Here is a 26,080-nt window from a genome sequence, read left to right on the forward strand (position 1 = left end):
CGATGTAATCCCACTGGATCTCTATAAGGGGCGAGCCAGCAATTTGGGGCCAGTGCTGATGGAACTTTTTAAAGCCGTGCTCAGCTCAAGGTCCATCCCCAAGTCCTGGTTGAATGCAGTAATAGTTCCAATTTATAAAAAAGGGGGCAGGGATTGCCCTTCTATATTGTGCGGGGAAGATATTTGGGAAGGTGATTCTCAATGAACTGCAGGAATGGGTTGACCATAATAATGTGTTGAGTGACTTGCAAGGTGGTTTCCATGCAAAAAGGGGTACACAATTGACCAGTGCTTCTTATTGTTTACAGTGATCCAGAAATATACGGTATTATGCAAAATGAAACTATATGCTCTATTTCTGGACTTGAAAACTACATTTGGCCCGGTGTCGAGGACCTTACTGTGGCAGATTTTGAGAAATCGCAATAATCCCACCCAACTGCTGACCTCCATAATGCTATTATATGGGGAGAACCGAGCCACTGTACACTATGGCTTGGGAGGAGGGGGGAGACTGGTGCTTTCATTGTAAACAAAGGGGTGAGACAAGGATGTGTCCTGGCCCCGCTTTTATTCTGTATTTATATCCAGGAGGTAATAAAAGTCCTGGTGAGGGGCTGTTTTGACCACCCAGAGATAGCATCCCTGGAAATGCCTGCCCTTTTTTACGCAGATGACGCAGTTATTTCGGCCACCACACCGATGGGCTTGAAAAACTCATTGTATATTTTTCTGTCGAAATGCCAAGACTTGCTACTTGAATTGAATTCAGAAAAAACTGGAGCAGGTTAAATGACATGCATTTCTGATGATAGTATCTGCTTAGATTCACATGCTGTGCATATAATCCAACATCTAGTGGAAATCGCAGAGTATTGCGTATTTTTTTCAAAGATCGAAAGGGACGTCGACATGGGCGTGACTGTAACATTATCTCTAATGTGACGTGTAGGGTACACAAAATCCCTCACGCGTCGAGGTCCCACCAGATTGTTTTTTTCCGCCAACCTAGTTGTTCGCTTATGCAGAGCTCGTAAGAGTTTATTTTGCTAGAGTTTATTCGAAGTCCTACGGTCGTCTAGTCTCTTCGATGACTGCTTTGTGGGTTTCCTGCCACCAACGACATTTACATCTGCCTGTCGACAACGTGGCCTCAGCCCTCGGGCCAGGCCCTTACAGTAGGGAGAGTGGGGCCCTGGGTTTTAATCCTCTCTGAGAATGTATTTCCTTTACTCCTCTCTTTCTCTTCTTGGTCTGGCTGCCGCTACCCTCTACTTTCCTTGGAAGGACACCCATTGCTGATGCAAAATCCACAACAGATACTAGGCTTCTGTCAGACTGTGCACATAGCCATACTCTCTAAGTATGGTATCCCCTCTGAGAAGTGCTGGTATTGTCCCATTAAATGTATATCTCCCCATCACCCCACAGACCGCTATTGGTAACTAACATGCAATCCTTTTAAAAGGAAAGGAGACCCAGCAATAAAGTGCTAATCTGTTCCATTAAAAGTATAGCAGACAAGTTCATAACTGGAAGGCTACGTCAGCTCAGCTGCTATTCAAAACTGGAACCAGCAACAGACGTCTTAACAAACCCAGCCATATCATCAGGATTGGAAATTGCGATTTGCTTTAAGGGGGCTTAATCAGAGATCTGCTTGAACATAGATCTCTGTAAGGGGTACAATTACAGGCTTTTCTAGATTCCCCAATGGGCTTGTGTATCTGGAAGACCTCTAGGCGTTGACATGAATAGGGCTTGCTTTTGAGTCTCACTCTGTCTCAGTCTTAGAGGCATCTGAAAGAAATATCACATACAGAAATGAGGACATTAATAAACAGGCCACACCTCTGAAAGACCTGTAGGTCTAGGGTTAGGGTCAATCACTTGTCATACACACAGAAGAGAGAAGTTGTGACAAGTATTGCACTGAGAGCCAGTTTGAAAGGACACTAACCTATGGTCTTACCTGGTAATGCTAGCTTCAGAAATCAGTGTAAATTAGGTATATATTGTATATGAGAAACAGGGATAAATTAGTTCAGACATTGTCCTCGTTCAGGCTGGGAGCAAGTCCAAGCCCATCAATGGTTAGGATCGGCACCATTCAGACAGCCAGTAGTTTTCCAATCGGGGACAACTTTTGGTTTCACTCATGCCCCACAAAGAGACCCTCTGGCACCACGAATGTGGCATGGGATTAGACAGTTCCACCCCCTTCCTGGGCCACACCCACACAAAGGCATCACCAGCCTGCAAAAGCATCAGCTTTCTCAGTCAAGTATATGACCTTATAAGGGATGTCCTGACCTGGCAAGGCAGGAAGAAGGCCAAACTACAATATGCCCAAATAACAAGCGCAAATCCTGTTGCACAGCCATTTTAGGGTACTAGGCACTCTTAGTGCAGCAAATGAGAATGTGCAGACTAAAAATAATGCATACATTGTAAAAATGTATCTGCTGCCACCAGCTTGTCTTTAGGGACGTCTAAAAGTACCCAAAAAACACAAGTGTAAAAAGCTAGGATGATAGAAAAATATCCCCATTGCTGCACTGCATTGTAAGATGCTGTGTGCGATGTAAAAAAAAAGTCAGAGCAATGTAAAAGGGAAACCTAGTTTCCCAGTACTGATGGTCTGAAGAACTGATCAGTTTCCTCATAGTAAATGAGCAAAAGGCACGGAAAGTGAAGCAGATGACTTTACCTCCCCTCAAAAAGTCAGAACCAGTACAAAAGCAAAGCAAAGCAAAAAGAACAGGGATCCATAGAAACTATGGAGGGGACGTTGTAAAAAGAGAAATCTTTCCTAACACCCCGTCACCGGCAGCAGTTAGGTGAAGAAAAGGACTATAATTTTAAATAGTGGGCATGCCAGACTCCCCCCAAAGATGGGATTGGTGAGTAAAGTAGATTAACAAGTCTAGATTTCACCAACATCCAAAACATGGAGGACTGCTTTGTACTACTAATGCTAAGCATGATTTTGCAGTTTACGGTTAGTCAACCAATTATTTTACGATTGTGGAAGTCTGTTTCTATGGCAATAAGCCCCTCGACTGTGGGCCATTACTGCATAAGGTAATGCCCCCGGGGCCATTCCCTTCTGCGGTAACAGCCCACAGTCAAGTGGTTTGACATTAGTACCCCGGCCAGTTAAACCGGAGTAGTAATGTATTTTTTTTCTCCAGCTTCGAAACGTGTTGTTTCGCGGCTGTTGGGAAAAAAATGTTTTAAAAAATGGCTGCCGCATACAGAATGTTTTTTCTTTCCGTGGCAGCCATAGAAAACAAAGAAAATTGCTGCCATTGAAGTACATTGAAAAAAATGTAAATAAAAAAATGGCCGCCATGGAAGAGGGAGAAGGGACTACACAAAGTGCCTTCTCCCTTTGCATGGTGGCCAGAAAAAAATAAGCTACGCGAGGGTCACGCAGAAGCGTGAAAGGGATTACCATCAGGTAAGGCTTGCAAAACAAACCAATCGGTTTGTTTATGAGCAACAAGAAAACCTGTACCGGGTACTAATCCTAGATATAACACTTGGATTTAAAACGTATCAAAACTAATGTTTGTGCAAGTATCCCAGTTTGTTTAAGCTCGATCTTCTTTGATTGAATTGGTTTATCAAATGCGTAAGCTAGGTTCCTTAAGCACACTCCCTTTACCAGGTAGTCCCTTTAGAATATAATCAAATTTGTTATTGCTCTACATAGTATTAAATAGAAAAGGCCATCAATTTATCAATAAAGATTCTTAGTAAGGAAGAGCGCCAAATAATCCTATTTCCCGGGACATTTATTTCATATTGCGTCACAATCAAGGATGGTTGCTGCTCCATGTAAGGCACTTTAATTTTGCAAGATAAGTATGCAGGATCACTCATTTCTGTAAAAAAAAACCTTTAAAAATATACACTGTTCATATAAAGTTGAAGACACATGATAATCTAAAAAGTGAAAAGAACCTCTTTACCATGTGTAGCCAAGAGTACAGTCACCCCAAATGTTCCCATTTAACCAGACAAAGTTCCAAGTATACATAAACATAGCCCATTTATTCCCTCATGAATTATCATGATTCACAACGATGGCTGATGGTGAGCAATGAATAGCCTCTTCTGATATTATCTGGGGCTCTAGCAATTAAGGTCACCAGCTAATATTTGATCAGGTTTTCCTTTTAGGTACCATACAGAAAAAATATGATTCAATTCCTCCAATAATTCTTCGTAAAGGACTACCGGTTTCCAATCTGTATTGACTACAAGAACATCTTCTTGACAACCTGTGAACTGACGATCAAAAGACTGTCATGGTTAGGATCTACAACATCTACAGAGGAACCCATCAAATTGCCAACCGCTGTTGCCAAACCTCCTGCCAGGTGCCGTCCCAGGTATTGGTGCACCATTTTATAGAGGGTGGAATAGGTATCCTTTGTCAAAGGCTGAGTCACCCGGTTTTCTTGTAAAATCATAATTCCAAAATCCCCAATACTCGGGGAAGTACACTGATTGGTCACGATATTCCTGTAGGCATGGCAATTCAACAATAGGAACTTACATCCTTTAACCATAAAGATTGGACTTTTTTATTTGGACCTGCTGGCTGAAAGGCCAGCACAATCCATGATAGGTTTTTAAGAATACGAGATCTGATTTTCCATTACTACTATCCTCTGCCCTATGCTATTCCTATCACATTCTATTTTAGAGCTGATAAATCCATGCCTTGAAACACATTTGTCCAACTGTTAAAATGGATTTCCAAAATGAACCCTGGGGGTGGATTTTGGGAGGCCAATCTATTTGTGAACTGGAAGTACACAAAGTCTAGCCAATCCCATCAAGGTAGGTAGCAGAGCTGCTAGCCTTAGATGCGGGGACGGGTATGAGAGTGCTCTAGGCTACAATGAGACACAAACACACAGGGATATTTCTGGAGGCACGGATCCTCGAGCAAGAGTTCAGACTGGTTGTTCCTACCGTTTCAGGAGTCGAAGCAACAACGTGGGTCTTCTTGAGATCAGGACAGAAGAGCAGGGCTTCACTGGGACTTGGGTGGGGTCATTGCTTGAGTGGACTGCACTTCTTCGTAAGGGACTTGGCTCCAAAGATGATCTGTCCTATGGTTGCAGGAGTCCTCCTTTTTATTCAGGATTCGGAACTGAAGTTGCCACCGGGCCCACCAATTCTAAGGATCTGCACCATTCAAACTAGCATGGGCTGCCAAATCATGGGCAGTTTTAGGGAGTTTTACTAAAGTCCACCTGAGGTAGGACTGTAGAAGACTCGCTCTTAGGAGTACAGGGCTCCAAATCTTAGGTTTGGCCTGAACTACCCAAAAAGTTTGGTAGCTATAGTCGTGCAGCCAGGCTTAGTCTAGGAGGTAGGAGGGCTGTAGGTAAGTACAAAGACCTCAGAGCACACTTGTAGTCAAGAATACACTTCCACACTGTAATTCTATACAAATATGGTTATTTATTATAAACACTAAGACAAACTAGCACAATTAGAATTTCAGGTAAGTAAACCTATTCACAGAAGATATTTACTGAGCATTACTCAATTCAATGGTAGGCCATAGATAATACACAGGTAAGTAGTCGGAGTAGCATTCAAGGTAGCAAATCAATTCTACAACTAACATTTAATGTAATGCAACAAGGATACTGGTAAGTAACTTCTAGGCAGCCTACATTTTAGAAAGTCCAGCCCTATATGGCGATGAGTCTCGAAATCAGTTGGGACTCTGGGTGACCAGGGCCTGTGGGCGAAAGAACAAAGGAAGGCAGATGCTGTCAAAGTTAACAGTTGAGCAGGATTCTTCAATGTTGCAGGTAGGTAGCGTGTGTGATAAAGGTGGTTAAGGGAGGTCAGCTAGACCCCCTAGAGGATTGTAACCTAAAGGACTGATGTCCTTAGGCCTGGGAGAACACAGTTTGGTTGTCCACCGCAGTGTCTCAAGACGCTCAGGAGGAGTACAGATCAACACAGCAAGCACCCAGGAGCAGGACTGATGAAGTCAACAATGTCCCCTGTGGGTCCCCAAGGTGAGGCAACAGCAGCTCCGGTTCAGATTCTTGGCCTGGAGGCTGAAGAAAGAACTTTTGGCGGGAGCAGACTTTTGGCTTCTTGCGATGGGACGTCCAGAAGACAATCTTCACGATACTGGCTGGTTGGGACTCCTCTACAAGGCTTCGGTTAAGCGATGGTTGTTGCACAGCAGAGTTCTCTGTTTCTCGGTCCCCGACTTGGAAGAGGAGGCGTCTCAGACTGGGAAAGAGTAATTGTAGGCCTAGGAGAATGCCCACAAGATTCCAGCCAAAACTGCGCTTGAGGAGACGATGCAGAGCAAAATGGTCCAGGTTGCAGATTATAAGGAGATTAAAGCCCAGGACAGTCGCACCTCTTCGAGGGACAGCTCAAAATTCAGTTGGTCTGAAGACCGGTTAGGCCTACCAGTCCAAGGTAGGATGTTGTCCAGTCTGGATTTTCCCTGTCGAGCAGAAGAGGCGGTTGGAGCAGCCATGCTTACTCTGCAGTCGCTCTTGGTCGATTTAAGGGGCTACAGACCACCTTCTTCAGATTCTTCTTTCCGTTGGTAGACTCCCTTTTCTTCTCCAAGGCCCTCAACTTTTTTTAAAATTCTGTTTATTCAATTTCAAAGAGCATACGATAGGCATTTTTACCACATCAACAATAATCATCATCAGCAGCAAATTCTTTATTCAACAGAAGTGTCTTCAGCAAACAATTCATACTTTACAAATAATCACAATAAATAGAAGGAATTCATACATTAGCAGCAGTAGTAACAATGAATTGATTGCATTAGCAGTGCAATAAGATCATGTAAAACGGGCAGCTCAAACATAGTTCATGCATAAAAACAAATTAACCTCAACATCATCATTAGTAAAAACCAGTAACAACAAAGATAGCAGCATTTTATATGAAATCTAGAATAAAAACACGTCTCGGTTTCAATTCTTGTGCTTGAGCAAATGGCTCCTGCGAGTCCACGCTCGATATACAAATCTTGCCACATAATATATGTCATTGACACCTGTGGTCGACTGGGATAAGAATAGAGCTTCGGTGGCATGGATAACATGCGCTTTCCTAAACCTGGGCAACAATAAATTCTTCTTAGATCGCTGTAGCTCTCACAGAATAATAGGAAATGCATAACCGATTCCAAACCTGCATTACGTAAGGGACAACACAGCAAATATTTGCCTTTCCTGCCACTTGTGATTTTGGTGGTTTTAAGGGTGCTCATTCTAATTTCCATGAACAGGGTGCAGCTTTAGGCTGGTGTTATCAAGTCCAGATAACTCTTGTGTCCCTGGTCAGTTTTTAGACTGAGATAATCAAGGCCTAACTTGAAGGTAGTTTTTAATAGTTGACCTGCCTTACAGCGTACTTCACCTCTTCTCTCGTACATTTGCTAATGTTCTCCAGATTCTTCCAGATATCACTAAAGCCTAGAACCTCCAATGATAGTGTGACATGAATCACCCACGGCAGTGAGCGCCCACCTGGATGACCATGCAAATCAACAAGGGACTCGCGATACTCTCCTAAATTGGTGGACGCCCAGAGTCTTACCCAATAGAAGACTGGTTTCCAGGATAGCTGTAGATCAACGGGCTCGAGACCACACTTCATCAACAGGGGAGCATTCGGGAAACTTCGCAGGAGGCGCAATAACATTTTTAGGAACTTGTTCTCTATAGTCCCCATCTTCCGACAATTAGTGAATCCCCACAGTTCACCTCCATAGAGGGTAGCTGGGACAGATTGGATCTTTCAAGAATACAAAGATTTGTCCAGCTGGGCAAGCCATACCCAGTTTTTTTTTTTTAACTTTCTTTATTGATTTTCAACAGATTAACAGACCACAATCTTGTCAAGTACTGTATATATGCTACACGTCCACAACTTCCCCAATACCACCCCCCCGCCCCCCTCCCCCACCTCCAAGATCCCAGTCAACTCCACCGTCCTATTTCAAGCCAGTTTAGAGGCCAGGGCTGGCCGATCCTTCTGAGGGGTCGTCCACCGCTTTGGGGTGGAGTAATGACACGGTCAGCGACACCCAGCGGTGTAATTCCGCGCTGGAGTCTAGCCTCTGTTCGTGGATTGCGGTTTCCCATGCTCCGGTCTCGGCAGCTATCCACTTTGTGAGGTCGTCCCACCATTGCGCTTCGATCGGGCCTCTGGGGCTCTTCCAACCCATGGCTATGCGTCTTTTCGCCGTGATATAAATTAAGTCTCTAAGTCTGTTTAGGGGCTTGTTCTTGTGGTCACGGCTGTATCTACCCAGGATGCAGGCCGCAGGGTCGTGCACCTCTAGTTCAATATCTGCTTTTGCCACCCTTTCCCGTACTTGTGTCCAAAAGGCACGTATCACTGGGCAACCCCAGAACATGTGAGTCATTCCCGCCCTCGGCTCATTGCATTTAGGGCATAGCTGGGTTGCGGCGCCCTTGAAACTCGATATGGTTTCGGGAGTTAGGTAAGCCCTGTTGGTGATGTATAGTTGGATAAGTTGTAAGCGGGCGTTTCTGGAGATTTTCTTGTGGTAGAGGATGACTCTTTCCCACTCCTTATCGTCGAATTCCAGGCCTAGTTCGTATTCCCACTTTCCTCTACTTCTGAGCTCATTCCTGGTCGTGCCTAACATTAAGGCTTCGTAGAGCCGCGAGGTTTCGTGGCCCCCTTCGGCGGTGTTTAACATTGTTTCTATAATCTCGTTGTCCGTTGCAAGGGTGGCCGCCATAGGCCATCTATCCTTCAGAGCCTGGATCACTGCTCTGTGGAGCAGGAATTGTCCTGCTGGTAGCTCCGTGGTCTCGCTGAGGTCGGAGAATGTTAGGATTTCCTGGTCCTGAACCAGGTCTCCAAGGGTGGCCACCCCGCAGGGTTCCCATTGTGCACGCGTTTCCAGACGGCCCCATGGGCGATGGGCCATGAGTGCAGCTATGGGGATCTGTGGGGAATATGGATCTGGGGACCCCAATGTTCTGCAAGCCCTTCGCCAGAGCCGGGTTCCGAGCTTTGCCAGGTATGGGTACTGCCTTAGGGTTCCCTCCTTGACCCAGAGTAGGTCTCTGAGTAAGAGGCCGGTCAGAGCTGGTTGGAGCAGTCTGGTATCTGTAGTGATCTCATCAGCCATCCATCGCATCACGTGTCTTAGCTGGCATGCAAGGTAGTACAGTTCGAAGTTGGGGACTTTCAATCCTCCCCTTTCGTAGGGTCTTTGGAGTGTCTCCAGCGCCACCCTGTGCCTGCGCCCCTGCCAGAGGAACTGCCTGCATAACTTATTAATGTCACTGAAGAAGGAGGGGGGGATGTTGAAGGGAACATTGGTGAAATTGTGTAGAAGGCGGGGAAGTGCTACCATCTTGAGGAGACCCGCTCTCCCGGCCATGGAAAGCGGAAGCTTCCCCCAGAAGTCCATGGATTTTGCCAGGGTGTCTTTAGCTCTAATCGTGTTGAGGATGTGTTCCGTGTGAGGGTTACGGTGTATAGTGATTCCCAGGTATCTAAAGGAGGTCACCTGCCATTGAAGATCTAAGGGGGGCAGGGATCTGAAGTCTTCTCTGTATAGTGCAGCTAACGGGTAGAGGCAGGACTTGTCTTTGTTGATCCGGATTCCTGTGTGATTGTGGAAGCGTTCTAGGGTTTCGAGAATGTAGGGCAAGAGGTGTTCGGGATTGTGTAAGTATAACAGGGTATCGTCAGCGTACATGGAGACAAGGTGGGTTATCCCGTCAATCTCAATGCCCCCATCCCCGTACTCCTGTCTAAGGTATGCAGCCACAGGTTCGTTGGCGATGATATATAGCATCGGGGAGAGTGGGCATCCCTGGCGGGTGCCCCTGTGGAGGGACCACGAATCAGAGTATGTCTTGTTGGTCCGCACCCTGGCAGATGGATTGGTGTAAACCAATTTGGTCCATTTCAGGAAAACTGGTCCTATTCCCATTTTTACCATGGTGGCATATAGCCACTCCCATCGCACTGAATCGAAGGCTTTGGTGGCGTCTAATGACACAACTGCGTATTTCTGGGGCCTCAGTTCCGTACTGTATATAACGTGGTGCAACCACCGCAGGTTCTCGGTTATGGAGCGCCCGGGCACATAGCCCGTTTGATCCTGATGGATTAAGTGTGGTATTACTCTACGCAATCTGTTCGCTAGGAGGGAGGTTAGGATCTTGCTGTCAACGTTTAACATGGAAAGGGGCCTGTAGGAGCCGCAGTCCGTACCATCCTTGCCAGGCTTGAGGAGGGGGATAATAACGGCTTCCCTCATGGTGTCAGGGAGGGTGCCGTGCTCATAAGCTTCATTAAACACCTAGGCCAGCAGAGGGGCTAGAGTCTCCTCATAAGTCTTGTAAAACTCTCCAGGGAGGCCATCAGTACCTGGGGCTTTTCCAGATGGAAGGGATCTAATGATTACCTTTACTTCGTCGGGAGTGATGGGTTCGTCTAGCGTCTCAGCCATCTGTGAGTCCAATTTAGGCAGCTCAATGATGTCCAAGACATCTTCAATACTGGCATCAACTACAGGCGGGGTCTCGGAGTACAGGTTGTGATAGAAATCTGAAAAGACTGAGTTGATTTCTTTTTGGGTATGTGCCGTGGTGCCATCCGGCTTAAGAATTTGGCAAATGGGTGCGCGGGGAGTTTCCCTTTTATACAGCCAGGCTAGGAGTTTCCCGGGTTTGTCTCCCAGGGCGTGGGTTCTTTCAATGTGTTTAGCGTAACTCAATTTACCCAGGGATTCCCAGTGAGTTAAACAGGTTTGCTTTATGTCAGTTATTTTTGTAGGAGTTCTGGGGTAGAGTCGGCTCTGTTTTCCAATTCGCCCAGCTCCACTTCCGAGCGTTCCAGGGAGGCTATGATGGACCTACGGGCTCCACCTATGGACGCAATCATTTCTCCTCTCATGACCACCTTGTATGCCTCCCATGCAGTGCCTATGTATCTGACGCTATTCAAATTTCGTTCCCAGTAATCCTCGGTACATTCACTTATGTGTTCCCGGAAAGTCGCATCGTGAAGGGCCTCGGCTCTAAGCCTCCAAGTAGGGACCGGGGGTCTAGGCGGGAATACTTCCCAGGTGGCCAGCAACGGGGAATGGTCAGACAGCACCCTGGGCAGGTAAAGGGCGTCGCCGAACATAGCTTGTTGTTCTTGGCTTACAAACAAATAATCCAGCCTAGTATGGACAGCATGGGGTGGGGAGTAAAAGGAAAATACTTGTTGGTCAGGGTGCAGTTCTCTCCACAAGTCTCGGAGTAACAGCTGGCGACTCAGTTTGGACAAAATTTTGGCCGGGGGGGACGGGCGGGTATGTTTATTGTCCGATCTATCTTTTAGAGGGTCTAGAGTGCAATTGTGATCACCTCCCCAGATCATGACGCTGTCCCTGTAGGGGCTGAGCCTTGGGTACAGGGAATGGAAGAAAGCCGTAGCGTCGTGGTTGGGTGCGTAGGTGCTAACTAGGCATACCTCTCTGCCTTCGATGGTGCCGCACGCCAGTGCCATCCTACCCTCATCATCTGTTTTAGTCCATGTTAGTCTGAAGGGGATGGTTGGGTCAACCCATATCAAGACTCCCCTAGCATAAGAGGAGTAGGAGGATCCTATCAAGGTCCCACGCCAAGTTTTAGCCAATGTCTTCAGTTTATCAGCAGATAGATGTGTTTCTTGGAGCATGGCAATCCCGGCCTTGCATCTTTTCAAATATGCGTGGATGCGACGTTGTTTCACATAGCTATTCATGCCTCTGACGTTCCACGTGATGATTTTTATCGTGTCAGCCATGGGTAATTGGAGATATAGCGTTTATGTGGGGGACTAGTAAGTGGCAAGAGGCGTGTAGAGAATTTCAGTGGTCTTGGTGCTTCTAGATAGAGGTACTTGACTATAAAGCCACCACACCCCATCCCCCCACTCTGCAGCTTGGGAGTCGCCGAGCCTAGGGGCTGTGTTGTCTTCATGCTGTGTATGGTGGACGTCAGTGGTCTAGGTGTTTCCCTTTCCCGGCACCTAACATTCGTGCCAACTCCCGTTTTCCCTCCCCCCCATAACCTTAAACACCCCAAACTGAAAGAAGGTCGAGCGAGGTCTCCCTCGTTGTGACTGTCCCGTTTCCGCTCCGTTAGACCGTGCATTGGTCGCCTGGTGCCCTACGGGCAGGTATGTGTATACCCAAAAAAAAGGAAACTTCGGGGGTGGAAGAGTGTTCGACTCTGGTGCCCCGCTGTGTAGAATCTGTTCAGCTGTGTTCAAGCTGGCATTTGCGTGGAGAGGCCCTTGAGGGTCCTCGGACCCGAACGCTGCTATCGTGGCGTGGTTCAGCACGGTTGCCGTCCCTTTACCTCTATGTCAGGGATCTGCTCCCTGTCCATCCAGTCCCGGGCCCCAGATGGAGTGTCAAATAGGTGGGCTTTGTTGTTGCGTATAACTTTCAATCTGGAGGGGTAAAGGAGCATGTAGCGCAGTCCGGCGGTCTTCAATCTGGCTTTGGTATGTATGAATTGAGCCCTCTTCAATTGGACCTGGAAGGTGTAGTCGGGGTAGATGGATATTTTGGCCAAGTCTTTGAGGATCTGGCCGCCTGACCGTGTGTAGGCCAGGATGGTCTCCCGGTCTCTGTAATTAAGAACCTTCGCTATTATAGGTCTGGGAGGGGCGCCAGGGGGAGGTCTTTTAGTGAGGGATCGATGGGCCCTTTCAATCGTGAAGCCTTGAGACAGTTTCTCAGCGCCAGTCTCCTGTAGTATTAGGTTCTCCACGTAGTTCGTGGGGTCAGATCCCTCAATGCCCTCCGGCAGGCCCAGGAGGCGGATGTTGTTCCGGCGTGCCCGCCCTTCTGCCTCCTCAGCCCTTTCCTCCAAGTTCTTCACTCTTTGCTGCAGCTCATCAACATCTTTGAGGAGCACCACTTTGGTTTCAGTGTTTTCGCGCACCTGAGCCTCAAGTGTATCAGTCCTGTTGGCTAAGGAGCGGACGTCCTGGCGTAGGAGGCCCAGGTCTATGGCCACCGCGTCAATTTTGTGCTCCATAGTGGTCTGGAGCAGTTTAATGGCTTCAAGGATATGAGTGTTGCTAGGTTCAGTAGCCGATCCCGGGGGGTCAGGCTGTGCATCTATGATTGAGCCGTTAGAGGTTTCGGAAGCCATGGGTCCCCCAGCCGTGAAGGTGTCCATGTGGTTTGGCGCTGTTTGGACCTGGCCCCTTTGGTGGACATGGCGGATGGCCCGTTGGATCACTGTCTTCTCTAGCGTGGGCCCGGGGTGGTCAGAGCGCAGCGGGGCTGAGTGGCCGTGTGATCCCCGATGAAGGCGTAGACGGTAGGGTTCCCTAGGGCAGTGGTCGTGTAGGGAGCTCGGGGGAGATCCGTGGTGATGGCACCCGGGCCTTCAGTGCCGTCGGTATGGTCCCGAGGCGCGCCCAGCAGGCCCCCAGCGCCTCGGGGCAGGTCGCCCCTCCTGGCCGACACCGGGCCGAGACGTCCAGGCCCGCCCCTCAGGGCCTCGGGTATACAGTTCGTGGTGTTGCGCCCCACCTGGGGGTCCCGGTGAGTATGGTGGGCAAGGGGGGGGGGGGGGAATGCAGGCACGGCAATCCCGGTGATCCTGCTAATAATGGGCTTTCCCCCCCGCTCACCTCATGGGCTTAGCGACGCCCGGGCTCTCCGCTCTTCTTTCCAGCCGCTCTCAGCAGGCCGCACCGCCCTCTGCCTGCGCGCCGAGTCGCGTGTGTCTTCAGTTGGCTTCCCTCACCGATCGGACAGGCATTGCAGGGTCCTCTGCTCGGCAGAGGGACGCAGGAGTGGTCCCGGACTCCGGGCTCCGCGCAGGCGGGTGAGGAGGGGCAGGGTGGGGGGGCCGCCCGAGACACTAGAGCAGTTGTTGGGCCCGTATCCCCCGCTCACCGCCCGCGCGGCACCGCCCGTCAGCCGCTCCGAGGGCAATGTTCGTGGCCGGGCGCCCAGTCGGGTGTGTCTCGCGTTGGCTCCCTGCGCGGGTCGGACAGGACCGCAGGCGCCGTTGTGTCCAAGGGTGTCCGATCGGCTCAGCCGGCACGGCGTCGCAGTCCGGGTGCAGCACTGGTGTAAGGGCTGCCGCGTATCTCAATGCGAGGGAGCCGCCATTTTGGCTCGGATCTGCCGCGACTTTCCGTGCGGCCGCTCGGTCTTCGTAGGGCATCCACGAGTTTGGAAAAAAGCCAGCGGGTGCAGGAAGGTAGCAGCGTTCGATGAAGAGGACCGCGGGCTTCAGGGGTTCACAATTTAAGTAAGAAAAGACAGCTTATGTTGGTTGCATCGAGCGGAGCGCACCCAGAGCACGTCCTCTTCACATGGCAGTTAGCCACGCCCCGGGCAAGCCATACCCAGTTATCAGTAAATCTTACCCCGAAGTAATCATGATAGTTAATTTATTGTGCATTTGTTAGGCGCTTATACAACAAGTAAATTGTGTTTCAAAGCATCCACATAGCAACAGGGAGGGGGCATGGGATTGAAAACAATATAAATACTGGAGGATAAAGACAAACCTACTAGGCCATGTGGGTATTCAGAACATGCAAGTGCAGAGGAAGAAGAGGGGAAGAGGGAGTAGGGGTAAGTGGTCCAGTGTCAGTGCTCGTGGGCGAGCAGCAGAAGTAAGTGCCAAGTATATTAAGTGCTATGGAGCATAGAGCTGCAGTGAGTAGGCAAGTGCAGGTCTACAAGGCGTAGGTCAGTGTGTGCCGAGGCAAGTACTGTATGTAGGCAGAGGCTAAGGCGGTTGGGTGTGGGGAGGCCACGGCCCCAGGACACATAAGGGCCCTGGTCACTAATCGCAGCAACTGTGAGATTAGCAGAGGGAGTGAAGGAGGAAGTGAAAATGAAGTCTCGAGGAGCTTCCGGAATTTGAGGAGGTCTGGCTCAAGAGGAAGGGGGAGGCTGTTCCATAAGAGGGGAGCCAGCTGATGCAAGAGATTGTCCTCCAGCCCTCTGCAAGGCATAAAATGAGCAGCGTCGCATAGCAATTTGGTATGCAATTCTGTCAGTTTGCTAATCAAATGGACACTTGTGTAGCAAAGATAGCTATTTAAGTTGCCCCCTTCAATGAAAGCACACCTCACTGTGCATTCCTCTCTTGCCCTCTGTGCTCTCTTCCTCCTCTTTTCTCTGTTCACTTCAAGTCCTAATGGAGAGAAAGTGCAGCAGTAATCGTCTTCTCCACTCTGAAGTGGCAGGGCATGTGTGAGAGTGCTGGGCAAGAATTTATGTTTCTGTTTCAAATAATTGCAAACCAGAAATAATCGGGATGCTACTTTTATTACACTTTTTAGATGCTGTCTGGCAAAGACCAGTATGTGTCAACTTTATATATTTTTTTAAAATACAGTCATGCAATTCCATTCCTAAAATGCAGGTTGTAATGCATGATTAGAGTATTGATATTGTAACACACTGCATCATTTCCATGCTTTAGACTAACATTTAGGTTAGTGTATCTAAATGTCATTGGGCCTCATTACGAGGTGGGCGCAAAGGGATTACCGCCACCGGTAATCCCTTTGCGCCCTATTCCGAGTTCCCTTAGCGGGTCCCTCCCAGGCGTTATGAACGGGACCCGTTAAGGGAATCCGGGGTCAATAACGGTACTGCAATTTGCCTATGGGGGCTCAAATGGGAATGGGGAATGGCTCTGGTGAATGGGGAATTACCGGTCCCGCCGACCTCGGACTGGACCGGTAACTACTCCCTTCACCAGACCGGAGTCCGACCGATTTTGGAGGCAGCCATGGTGCTATTAGCGCCATGGCTACCTCCAAACTCGGAATGAGGCTCATTGTGTCAACTATATTTCATTTTGTTGTGGAAGATGCATCATATTTACGATTGTGGAAGATGCATCATATTTATGAGTGAACAGTCGAAAATGTGCATGATCGAATGCTTTTGATGGCAAACCTAGTTCTGTAACCTGCAGGTTGCATATATCTTGCAACTGGTGCTCAACCCATGCGCGAACCCATACTCCTTGACATTCTATATTATCACCCAGTTGCTTTATACCAGCTGCCCTGAAATTGTGATGACCACAAACTACAATATTCCATCTAGTTTGCCCCGTTCTCTGCCTGCTACGCAATCCACTTGGTTAAGTCTCTTTCTTTCCTCTTACATAACGAATAAACAAAGCAAACTAGATGCTTCCGTGAAGTAGTGGTCAATAGTTCCATGCAATATGCACATCTACAGATCTATTCAATACCAAACGCTGTAGTTAGCCTCCAGAGCTCGCTTTGCTTTAGGATTAGGACTGCATTATATATTACCACCTGCAGGAGACAGCTGGCAAACTGTTTTCAGAGCCTTTTTAACATATCTATTTTTGTGTCCATTCATGCATCTAATCTTTTACATTTTATAGACACTCAGCTGTGGCTTGCAAAGTCTTTTCGCCCACTCGCATAGTCGTATACATTTTATGACGGGCCAGTAGTATTTGCAAGAGATGTTTGAAACTTTTATGTAACATTTACTTTGTTTGCAGTACATGTCAAACAAAGGTTTGACTCTGCATGGCTGGCCTCTGGGTGGCATCAGTGTACCAAACAAAGCGGGTTTGTAGTGACATGCACCATTGTACACTAATCACATTTTAAATTTGTTGCCCTCCATTGCTATGGGTTGAGTGCATTTCCCGTAGGTTGAATAGGGAAACTAATTTACCTGACCTGCAGGTCTAGCTTACTTTTAAAGAATTTGCAAGCCCGACTCCTCTAACTAATGTCTTATTTCAGCGGTATGCAAAACTGCTGCATTGTTGCTCATTTCGTGGCTTTGGTACAAATGACTTCTGATGACATTAACAATATTAGTACAAAATTGCTAATCAAATGGGTGTTTGCTAATCAAAAAAAAATTTATTAGCAAACACTGTAATCAATTTTTGAAAACTAATTTATGCCTTTCTCTGTTTAACCTAACGCTTTACACACAGAGTTGGTACCAGAGGAATGTAGAGGTCTAGAGGGAGAGTATTTAGTAATAGCAAGTTGCAGATAGCGTAGTCCCCGGCCCCAGACAGTCTTGTGGATGATGCAGAGGGATTTGAATTTAATCCGTGCAGCAACTGGGAGCCAGTGAAGAGATATTGGGGCAGGAGATGCGGTCCCTGGGCTTGATGCCAAGGATAAGTCTCCTCACTGCCCTATTCTGGATTAGCTGGAGGGGTCGTAGAGAGGAAGAGGGTAGATTCAAGAGAAGGCTATTACAGTAGTCGAGCCTAGAACGAACTAGTTGCGGGAAGGGTAATATTAAGCTTCTCGGGGAAAGTGAGAAAAGGGAGAATTCCTTTGAGAAGGAAGAGTTAAAGGTGGGACTTCTTGGCAATGTCCTGAATGTGAGTGAGGGAGGGAAAAAGGAGAAAGAGAGAGGAGTCGAAGATGACTCCAAGGTTTCTGGCTTGGGGAGAGCCCATAGAGGATGGCCAGAGTGAGTGGAAGAAAGAGGGAACAGGTGTCCAAATAGAAAGGATCTCAATCTTGCTGGCATTGAGTCGGAGATCTTTGGAAGTGCACCAGGACTGGATGGCAGATAGGCAGTCTGGGATGATGGAAGAAGTAGGACGGTCAGCGGGGAGTTTGTAGAAAAGTTGTTTCTCATCTGCGCAACACTGGAAGTTGAGCGAGAAGCTGGAAATGAGGAGTGCCAGTGGACCAAGGTACGGAGAGGTTGGAGCCCTGGGGGACACCACAGGTGGCGAAAGAGATTGGGAGGAGAAGGTGCCTAGAATAACCTGGGATGGATGGCCAGTTGGGAAAGAGATCAGCCAGTCCAGTGCCTGTTCTGAGATACACAGGGTATCATGGAGCCGTTTTATGAGGATGGCATGGTTGACCGTGTCAAAGGCAGAGGAGAGATTGAGTAGAATGAGGACAGCTGGAGAGTTGGTCCAGTGAAGCAAGCAGTTCTTCACAGGTGTTCAGAAGAGCAGTTTCTGTGCCTCTGCACAGAATCCAGATACCGCCAACAGGTTCAGTATGAGAAGTAAGTTGGGGGAAGGCCAGTTTCTCCAGGAGTTTCCCAAGGAAGGGTATGATAGAGATAGGGCGGTAGTTGGCTTGGCAGGTGGGGTCTGCTGAAGGTGTTTTCAGGAGAGGGCGCAAAGGGAGTGTTTAAGGGAGGAGGGTAAAGATCCAGTGGCAAAGGAGTGGTTGCAGAAATCGGTGAGTGCAGGGGCAAGAGAGCCAATGCTGTCCTTAATGGTTCTGGAGGAGCAAGAGGAAACCTGTTTGGAGTAGACCTTCATGGAGTGGATAACTAAGGCGATCTCATCAGGTGTGACAGGGGCGAAGGAGGAGGGAGGGTGGGAGACCACAGGAGGCAAGGAGGTGGAGGACAGTTCAGGGGAGAGGGAAGCAAGGGTGCTCAGGATGTCCTGAGTTTTTGTAGTGAAGTGAGTGGCCAGTGCATTGCAGAGGGCTTGGGAGGGGAGCAGTGGGGAGGAGACTGCAGATGGGTTGGCTAATTCCCTGCAGATTTTAAAGAGTTCAGCCGAGTTGTTGGATGCACCAGAGACCCGTGCCTGGATGTGGGCCCTTTTTGTGGCGCTGATGGAAAGTCTGTATTGTCTTTGAAGCAGGCGACATGCCAGTTTGTCAGAGGGTGAGCCAGAGGTCTGCTACTTCCGTTCCGCAGATCTGCACTTGCAATTCAGGGCTGCTAGTTCAGAGTCGTACCAAGTGTTACGCTTAGAGGCAGGTTTCAGGTGGATCCTCATGACTGGGGCAAGAATGTCCAGGGTGTTGGTAATGGCCGGGGGGGTTGGTGAGAGCACAGTCAGTTGTGGAGTCTGGGCTGGGGCAGGGGAGGGATGAAGGTGGATCTGAGGGCAGCAGCTGACGCTCGTTTCATTGGATGGATGTCTATCAACGAAGTTGGCAGGGCTTGGGTAGGTGCCGTCAGAGGGCCGAGGGGACCCAGGTGAGAGTAGAGGAGAGAATGGTCTGACCAGGATAGTGGGGTGACCAGAGGCGGGAAACAGAGAGATCAGAGTGGATGAGGGCCTGCAGAGTGTGTCCAGCCGAGAGGGATGCACCGGAAGGGAAAATGGAAAGGGATAGCGAAGTGCAGAGGTCATGGATGAGAGCGGATGCTGTGATAGAGCAGTGCATATGGATATTGAAATCACCCATGAGGAGGCGTTTAGAGGTGGTTGAGTGGAGAGAGGGGCAGTAGTCGGCCCATTCAGAGAGGAACCGGGTGGTAGAGTCAGGGGGAGAGTGGCAATGGTCAGAGAGGTGGAGGGAGAGATGGCCAACTTGCAGACCAAGCTCTCAAAGGAGGAGTAAGGCTGGGTGGGTATGAGGGAGGAAGGGACCCACTCAGGGAAAATCAAGGCAACCCCACCGCCAGCACGGTTAGGGCGGGGATTGGAAATTATGTTGTAGCTATTGGGGAGAAGGGAGTCAAAAGCAGTGACTGAGCTAGCATTGAACCATGTCTCGGTAAGAGCGAGGAAGTCGAGGTCAAAGTCTTCAAAAAGGAGGCAGATATAGGCAGAGTGTTTGTTTGCTGAACGAGCGTTAAGCGTGGCTAGATGAAGGAGGTCTCTGCCTGTGAAGGTTTTCCAAGGTACAGGGGTGTGGTACACCAGTCGGATGGTAAGGGGCAGAGAGAGTGGGTAGGGGAGAAGCAGATGTGGGAAGGAAGTTAATGAGGGTTGGCAGGCACTGGTCAAAGAGGAGGTTGGGTTGAGGACTCTGAACCAAGATAGTGTCAGTGTGGTAGACATAAATGATGAGAAGCCTGCCAAGAGGACTTCCAACTTGGTGCCAACATTAATGGGAGAGGATGTGACGGAAGAGAGAGTAGAGATGAGATGAGGTGTCCATAGATCTGGGGAGGGTACAGAGAGAAGGAGATTGGTGAAGACCTGTGTGGAAGTTGCAGTGACCTATTTATCTGCGATGGGTAGGCCGGGGTTGGCAGTCAGGATGCCCTTTTTGTGCTTTTTATTTCTTCCAGAGTTCGTAAGACAGGGGGGTAGGTGATAGTGTAGCAGTTAGAGAAGATAGGAGAGATGATGACAGCCATCAGGGTGGTAGAGGATAGATGAGGATAGAGTGGTTGCACTGCACAGTCCTAGTCAAAGCTCACCAAGTGGCCTAGTGTTAACAGGGGGATAGAGAATGCAATTCAGCAGTGGAGTGCAAGATGTTAAAAAGCACACACTCAAATTCAAAAATCAAACCAGGGCACAGAATGCAGTGAAGGAAGGAAGGAAGAGGTAGAATATGTGAACCAGGGGAGGCAGATTGGAGAAGGCTAAGTTACGGTTCAAGGAGGCAGTTGATAAGTTCAGACATCACTCGCAGGTCAAGGTGCAAGGCCCCAAGTTTGTGTGTAGTGGCCAGCTGCATCATGTGGCTGCTTGATTGTTTGCAAGATCTGGGTCTGAGAGTCCTGGACTACCCGCCGGAAGGGCTCCATTTTGGGGCATCTCCACCAGACGTGGGACCATGAACCCATACCCCTCCCTCCCCCACCGTGCCTGAGAGGACTCAGAAAAATCGTTTTAAGCCTGGCTGGGGTGTAGTGCCATCTGTATATTAACTTGTACCATGTTTCTTGAAGCCGTGACAACTTAACCAATTTGGGAGCTAGTCTCTACAGCTTCTCCCATATATCCCTGGGTATTTCCCTTCCAAGAGTTTTCTTCCCATTGCGCCATATGTGGAAACTTCCCTGTGGGCTGGTTTCATACTGGATTTTATACAGACCTGATATAAGGCCCTTTGACCTTTCCTGAGTGGTGATAAAACCTGTTGAAGGGTGTGAACGAGCGTAGTGCTGCTGCCACCGCCTTTACTTCCGGGCTTGAACACCATTGTCTGATGTGGAGGTACCTCAGTCTCTCCTTTTCACCCACCCCAAAGCTCTGTTGGCACTGTACAAATGTTTGAATTGCTTGCCTCTGGAACATGCATCTCAGCCTTTGGCACCCTCCTGTCTGCCATTTGTGAAAAGCCGCTGGCTCCATTCCCGATGTGAATTCCGGATTTAGGAAGATAGGTATGAAGGGGAAAGGAAAGGATGGGATGCCATGTTTGTTAGCAAATCTATCACAGGTGTCTGCTACCAGTTTTGTGATGGTACTCAAGTACATATGCTGAGGTCTGTCGGGATCGTGGGAGCCAAAGGACATCCTTCAACTCATGCTCAGTTACTGCACGGTCTATGTCCAGCCACCACTTCCTGTAGTTCCCAGTGAACCATTACCTTATTATCCTAACCTGGGGCTCTTTGAAAAAAAGAAATTGTAAGTTCGGAAGCACCATCCCTCCTTCCTTCTTGGGTACCCTTTTCATAGTTGCCAATCTACCAAACCAGGATGTCTTGAGAGCACTCCAGTTATGGCTTTCAGACTTAATGGAGGACAACATTGGGGGAAAATTGCATTATACCAACCAGACCAGATCAGAGAGATATGTATTCCCAGGTATCTCATTCCCTTGGTGCTCCAGATAAAAGGTGAGGAAGCCTTCAAAGCAGCCACGTCTCACCCGCCACCGATAGATTGAACAGCTCCGATTTTGTCAGGTTGATCTTCAACCTGCGACTGTCCCAAAGTCAGACAAAACTCCCCTGACCCCGGCCAGTGACGACCCCAGGTCCATAAGTGTTAGCAGCATGCCATCTGCAAAGGCTGCCACCTTGTGTTGGGCACCCACAAAGGGAATCCTGTGGACCTAGTCATATTCTCATAGGGTCTGTAGATTACATATAACAAGGGGGAGAGTGGACAACCCTGTTTGGTGCCCCTACTCGGGCAAAATGGACAACGAGCCGTTAACAAAAAGCTGTGCCGAGGGGGATTTGTAGTTGGCCTGAGCCATCTTGATGAATTCTGTCCTCGGACCCATTTTGTCCATTACTTTAAACATAAAGGACCATTCCACCCGGTTGAAGGCTTTTCAGCGTCTAGGGCTAGGAGGACTGCAGGGGTTGATGTTTTGTGTACTTTTTCCACTAAATGGGCAACCCTTTTGAGTATTATCAAAGGTTTGGCGACCTTGAATTTACCCTGATTGGTCTGGATGGATCGAGGTGGGAAGGAGGCCTTCTAGTCGGTTAGCGAGAATCTTCGTATACCTTTTGGCATCCACATTGATTAAAGCTATCAGCCTATAAGATTCACATTTTGTGGAGTCCTTATTGGGTTTGGGGATAAGTATGATCTTTGCCTCTTCCATTTGACGCTGTTATTGGGCAGTTTTACAGAAGTGGTTGAAAAGCCTTGTAAGGTGTGGAATTAGAACCCTGGCAAAGGGCTTATAAAAGGGTGTGGTAAAAGACATCCGGACCAGGTGATTTGTTTAGGGGCAATGCTTTAATGACTGTACAAACCTCATCCTATAAAATGACCTCTCCCTGCCTATCCCTGGCCTCTGTCCCCAATGTGGTTAGTTGAATCTTATTCAGGAATTCCCCTTATTGGTGTTCCACAGCGTCTTGGAATGAGTAACGATCTGAGTAGAATTGCACAAAGCACTTTTGGAGGTAGCCTGTATGGGATCTCCCAATCCCCTGGTCATCATCCTCAGTGGTAATGATTTTGGAATCAGCTGCCCCCCTCAGATGCCTGGCTAGCAGCTTATCTGCCTTATTGGCTTTAGTGTAAAAGCGTTGCCGCACAAATAATAGAGACTTTTCCGCTCTCTTAGTTCTAAGCACATTCAATTGTCTATAGCTCGCCTACCTTACTTCTGCCTTTTCCTAGAAGGGGCTGTTGTGGACCTTTTTCTACAGGCCTCTACCTCGGCTTCCAACTAGGATTCCAGTCTCTTCAACTGTTTATCCCTCATAGCCTTAGCGGCAATGAGCTCCTACCTAATGGTGGCCTTAAAGATATCCCACTGAGTGCTCTTCCCCCGTGTCCTCTGGGTTATTTAGGTAAAAAACAGGGATATTTTACCTTCCAAATCCTTCCTGATGACTGGATCCCGCACTAATTTGCCTGGACTCCTCCACCCCTACAAACCGGTTTTGCGTCTGGGAATTTGCAGGTCCATGGTCACCACTGCATGATCGGCTATCCCCAACGGACCCACCTCAATACCCCTGATCTCGCCCAGTAAAGATACTGAGACCCACACACAATCTATATGGGAGTGGGACCCATGGACATTTGAGAAGAAGGTGAAAACTCCTCCCCTCCTCACACCCCTCTCCATGCATCCCAGAGGACCAGGGCATCAAAGGTATCCTGCAGTGACTTGGAGTCCACCCCACGCTTCTGAGAAGTCCCTCCTGAGCTCCTGTCCAAATCCCTTGATCAGACCAAATTGAAATCTCCCATCATTATGATACAGCCTTTCACGAACCCTTCCAGAGTCTCAAAAAAGCTTCTTAACCCCCATTGGGGGCGTAGATGGAGGCTATCATATGGGCCTTTCCCTCAGCCTCTCCCATCACCATTACAAGCAAGCTTCCTTCGTCTGCCTCCCATGCCACACCACATGTGTTATTAGGGCCAGAAGCATGGAAGACCTGGGAGAAGCCTTTAAGATGGAGTCTGCCATGATCTTCACGCAACAGGGAGGTTTCCTGAATGGCCAACACATCCAACCTGGATGTTTTAATGAACTGCTCTAGTTTCCTCCTCTTCAGAGGGGAATTTAAGCCCCTCACATTATGTGTTGCCCACTCCAAAGTGTAAGGCATTGTGGCTCTCACCCTAAGATTCCAACAGCCCTACTACAGGTCTGTAACCCCCTCCAGAACCCCTCGTGTGTTGCAACCCCTTACCCAAGCATCTCATCGTAACCCCAAACCCCCTCAATATCCCCCAAACCCTCCCCCCAACACACGGGACTCACATCCCCCACTCCTCACCTCCCTCCCTACCCCCGTCCACTCCTCCTTCTGGGCCCAACTACCCTTAGGTAACCAAGATGGAAATTCCCAGTCCTCCTGCCCCCTATGGCCAATGTCTACACAATCAACTCCCACCACCACTCTAGTTTATCCCCAGGCATTCTCAACAGATTTCCACTGCCTCTCATTTAGGGGAGCTCGAGCCACGGGCCTCCTCCTTATTTCTCAGCAAGGGACCTCGTGGTTATTTCAGCGGGCCGTTGCCCATTTCCAGGGCCTGGTTCTGGTGCGGCCCTCAGAAGTTGGACCTCCTGTTCATCCTGATATAGATCGAGATGGAGCAAGGCAGAGCCTTACTGGATGGATTCGATGCGTTTTTGCAATCCTTCCTCAATCAAACACAAGCACAAAGGGGGAATGTCCATTTGAATCGGATGTTCCTTTTGGATAGCTCCTGGACCACCGAGCCCATCAGTCTCCTTTTCAGCAATGTGCTCCCCGCCAGGTCCTGGTACAGTTGGATCAGTGTTCTCTGAAAAGACAGAGGCTCTTTAGCTCTTGCTGCGCACAGTACTGCTTCTTTCTGTGAGTATAGCGTGAATGCCGCCAGGGCATCTCTAGCTATGCTATTGGGACCTCTCGCCATTCGTTCAGTTCTGTGGATGCAGTCCCACCTCCTCCGGTGCAATTTCTCCCAAGGTATCCACAAAAATCTTCTGGACCTGTGTCTTACGCTCCCGTGACTGTTTCCGGTATGTTATTTATACAGATGTTAATCCTTTGCTACCTGTTCTCTAGGTCCTCCATTTGCAGTTCCAGGTTTTGCATGGCGGTGCTCAGCTTTTCTATTGCTTTGCTATGTTTGCTGGAGTCCGTTTCCACCTCCTAAAGGCCCCCTTCGAGGAGGTCCATTCTTTCCCCCAGTTGGCCCACTTCTTGCGTCATCTCTTCCACCGCAGTGTTGAGGTCTGACCTTATCTGCTGAAGATGGTCCTGAAAGGCCTTTGTCAAGGAGGATTGTAAGTCCTTAAAATCATTGTGCAGGACCTCCCGTGAAAAGTGTCCCCTAGCATGGTCTTCGCTGTTTTACTGTTGGCTCTGGCATCGCAAGGACCCCATATGGTGGGAAGGGTGCCTGATGGGTCCCCTGTAATGGAAGACTGTTTTTGTGATTTGGCACAGCCCTTCGACATCCAAGTGGCTCTTCCCGGGGCCTAGGCCGCTTAAATCCTGGGGCCCAGTTCTGCTCTTGCACCTTTTGGATCTGCTGGTGCCCTTCAAGTCCCTCAGTGGGGTCTGTTCCTCCAACCTCTGCTTTTCTAGGAGGGGGGGCCTCCTGCCCTGCCACTCTGGGCAGCCCCCCAACCCCCAACTACCAGGCCCTGTTCCAGGCTGTGCGGACTGGTCAAAAATCCAGTCGTCCAGCAAAAAAGTGCTGGGGGACTCGCAGATTGTGTGGCCAGTGACTACGTAACAGGCAGTCACTTGCCACACAATCTGCATAGCAGCAGACACTCGGGGGCGCATGGATGTGGACTGGGACCAGACAGTCCGAGTCCCCACATCTAGCCACTTTGCATAGGAAAACAGAACCTTTCCCTGGAAAAGGGCTTTTCATATATGGTAATATCGGACCTGTGAGGGCAAGAAAAAGCCCAAAATACATACGAAAATCACGTGGCACTGCCATTTTAGAGTATATGGAATGCTTTATGGCATTACGTGGTAAATTGCAAAGGTGCACGAGTAAAAAGTTGAAAGCATGGTAGAAAAAAAATCTGCTGCCACCAGGCCATTTGTCATCCACTGCTTTCAATTGAGAACTCTCATTATAAGCAAGTTCCGGAGCGTTTGAGTGAAAATGTACTTGATTATCTGGAGATAATTCCTGATAAGCATACAGCAGCTTGCTTTCTAGATATACACTTGTACATAGTCTTAAAAACGAGAATTGCAACAGAAGCAAATATTTTTAACCCATAGATGCACACCAGAACATGAAGTAGGCTTTTCTTGGTCATTTTGCGCTTTTTTTTGGCCAAAAGATTTAATGCCGAGCAGTATCTTGTGGAGTGGAGTGAACTGAGGATTCTTCTACTAAAGAAGCTGGACAGGAGTCTTTGATAATACGTTCTGACATGACCACAGAAGGTGGATCAATGGAGTGTG

General features: G+C 48.6%; 1 protein-coding gene across 4 annotated transcripts in view; it reads left to right on the forward strand.

Moving 5' to 3' along the window:
• Positions 1-26,080, forward strand: part of LOC138488560 (asparagine synthetase domain-containing protein 1-like) — a 205,245-nt gene that overhangs the window by 178,063 nt on the left and 1,102 nt on the right. The window lies entirely within an intron of this gene.

The sequence above is a fragment of the Ambystoma mexicanum genome, chromosome 9, assembly GCF_040938575.1.
Source record: "Ambystoma mexicanum isolate Mex_15411 chromosome 9, UKY_AmexF1_1, whole genome shotgun sequence".
In the NCBI taxonomy this organism is placed as follows: Eukaryota; Metazoa; Chordata; class Amphibia; order Caudata; family Ambystomatidae; genus Ambystoma; species Ambystoma mexicanum.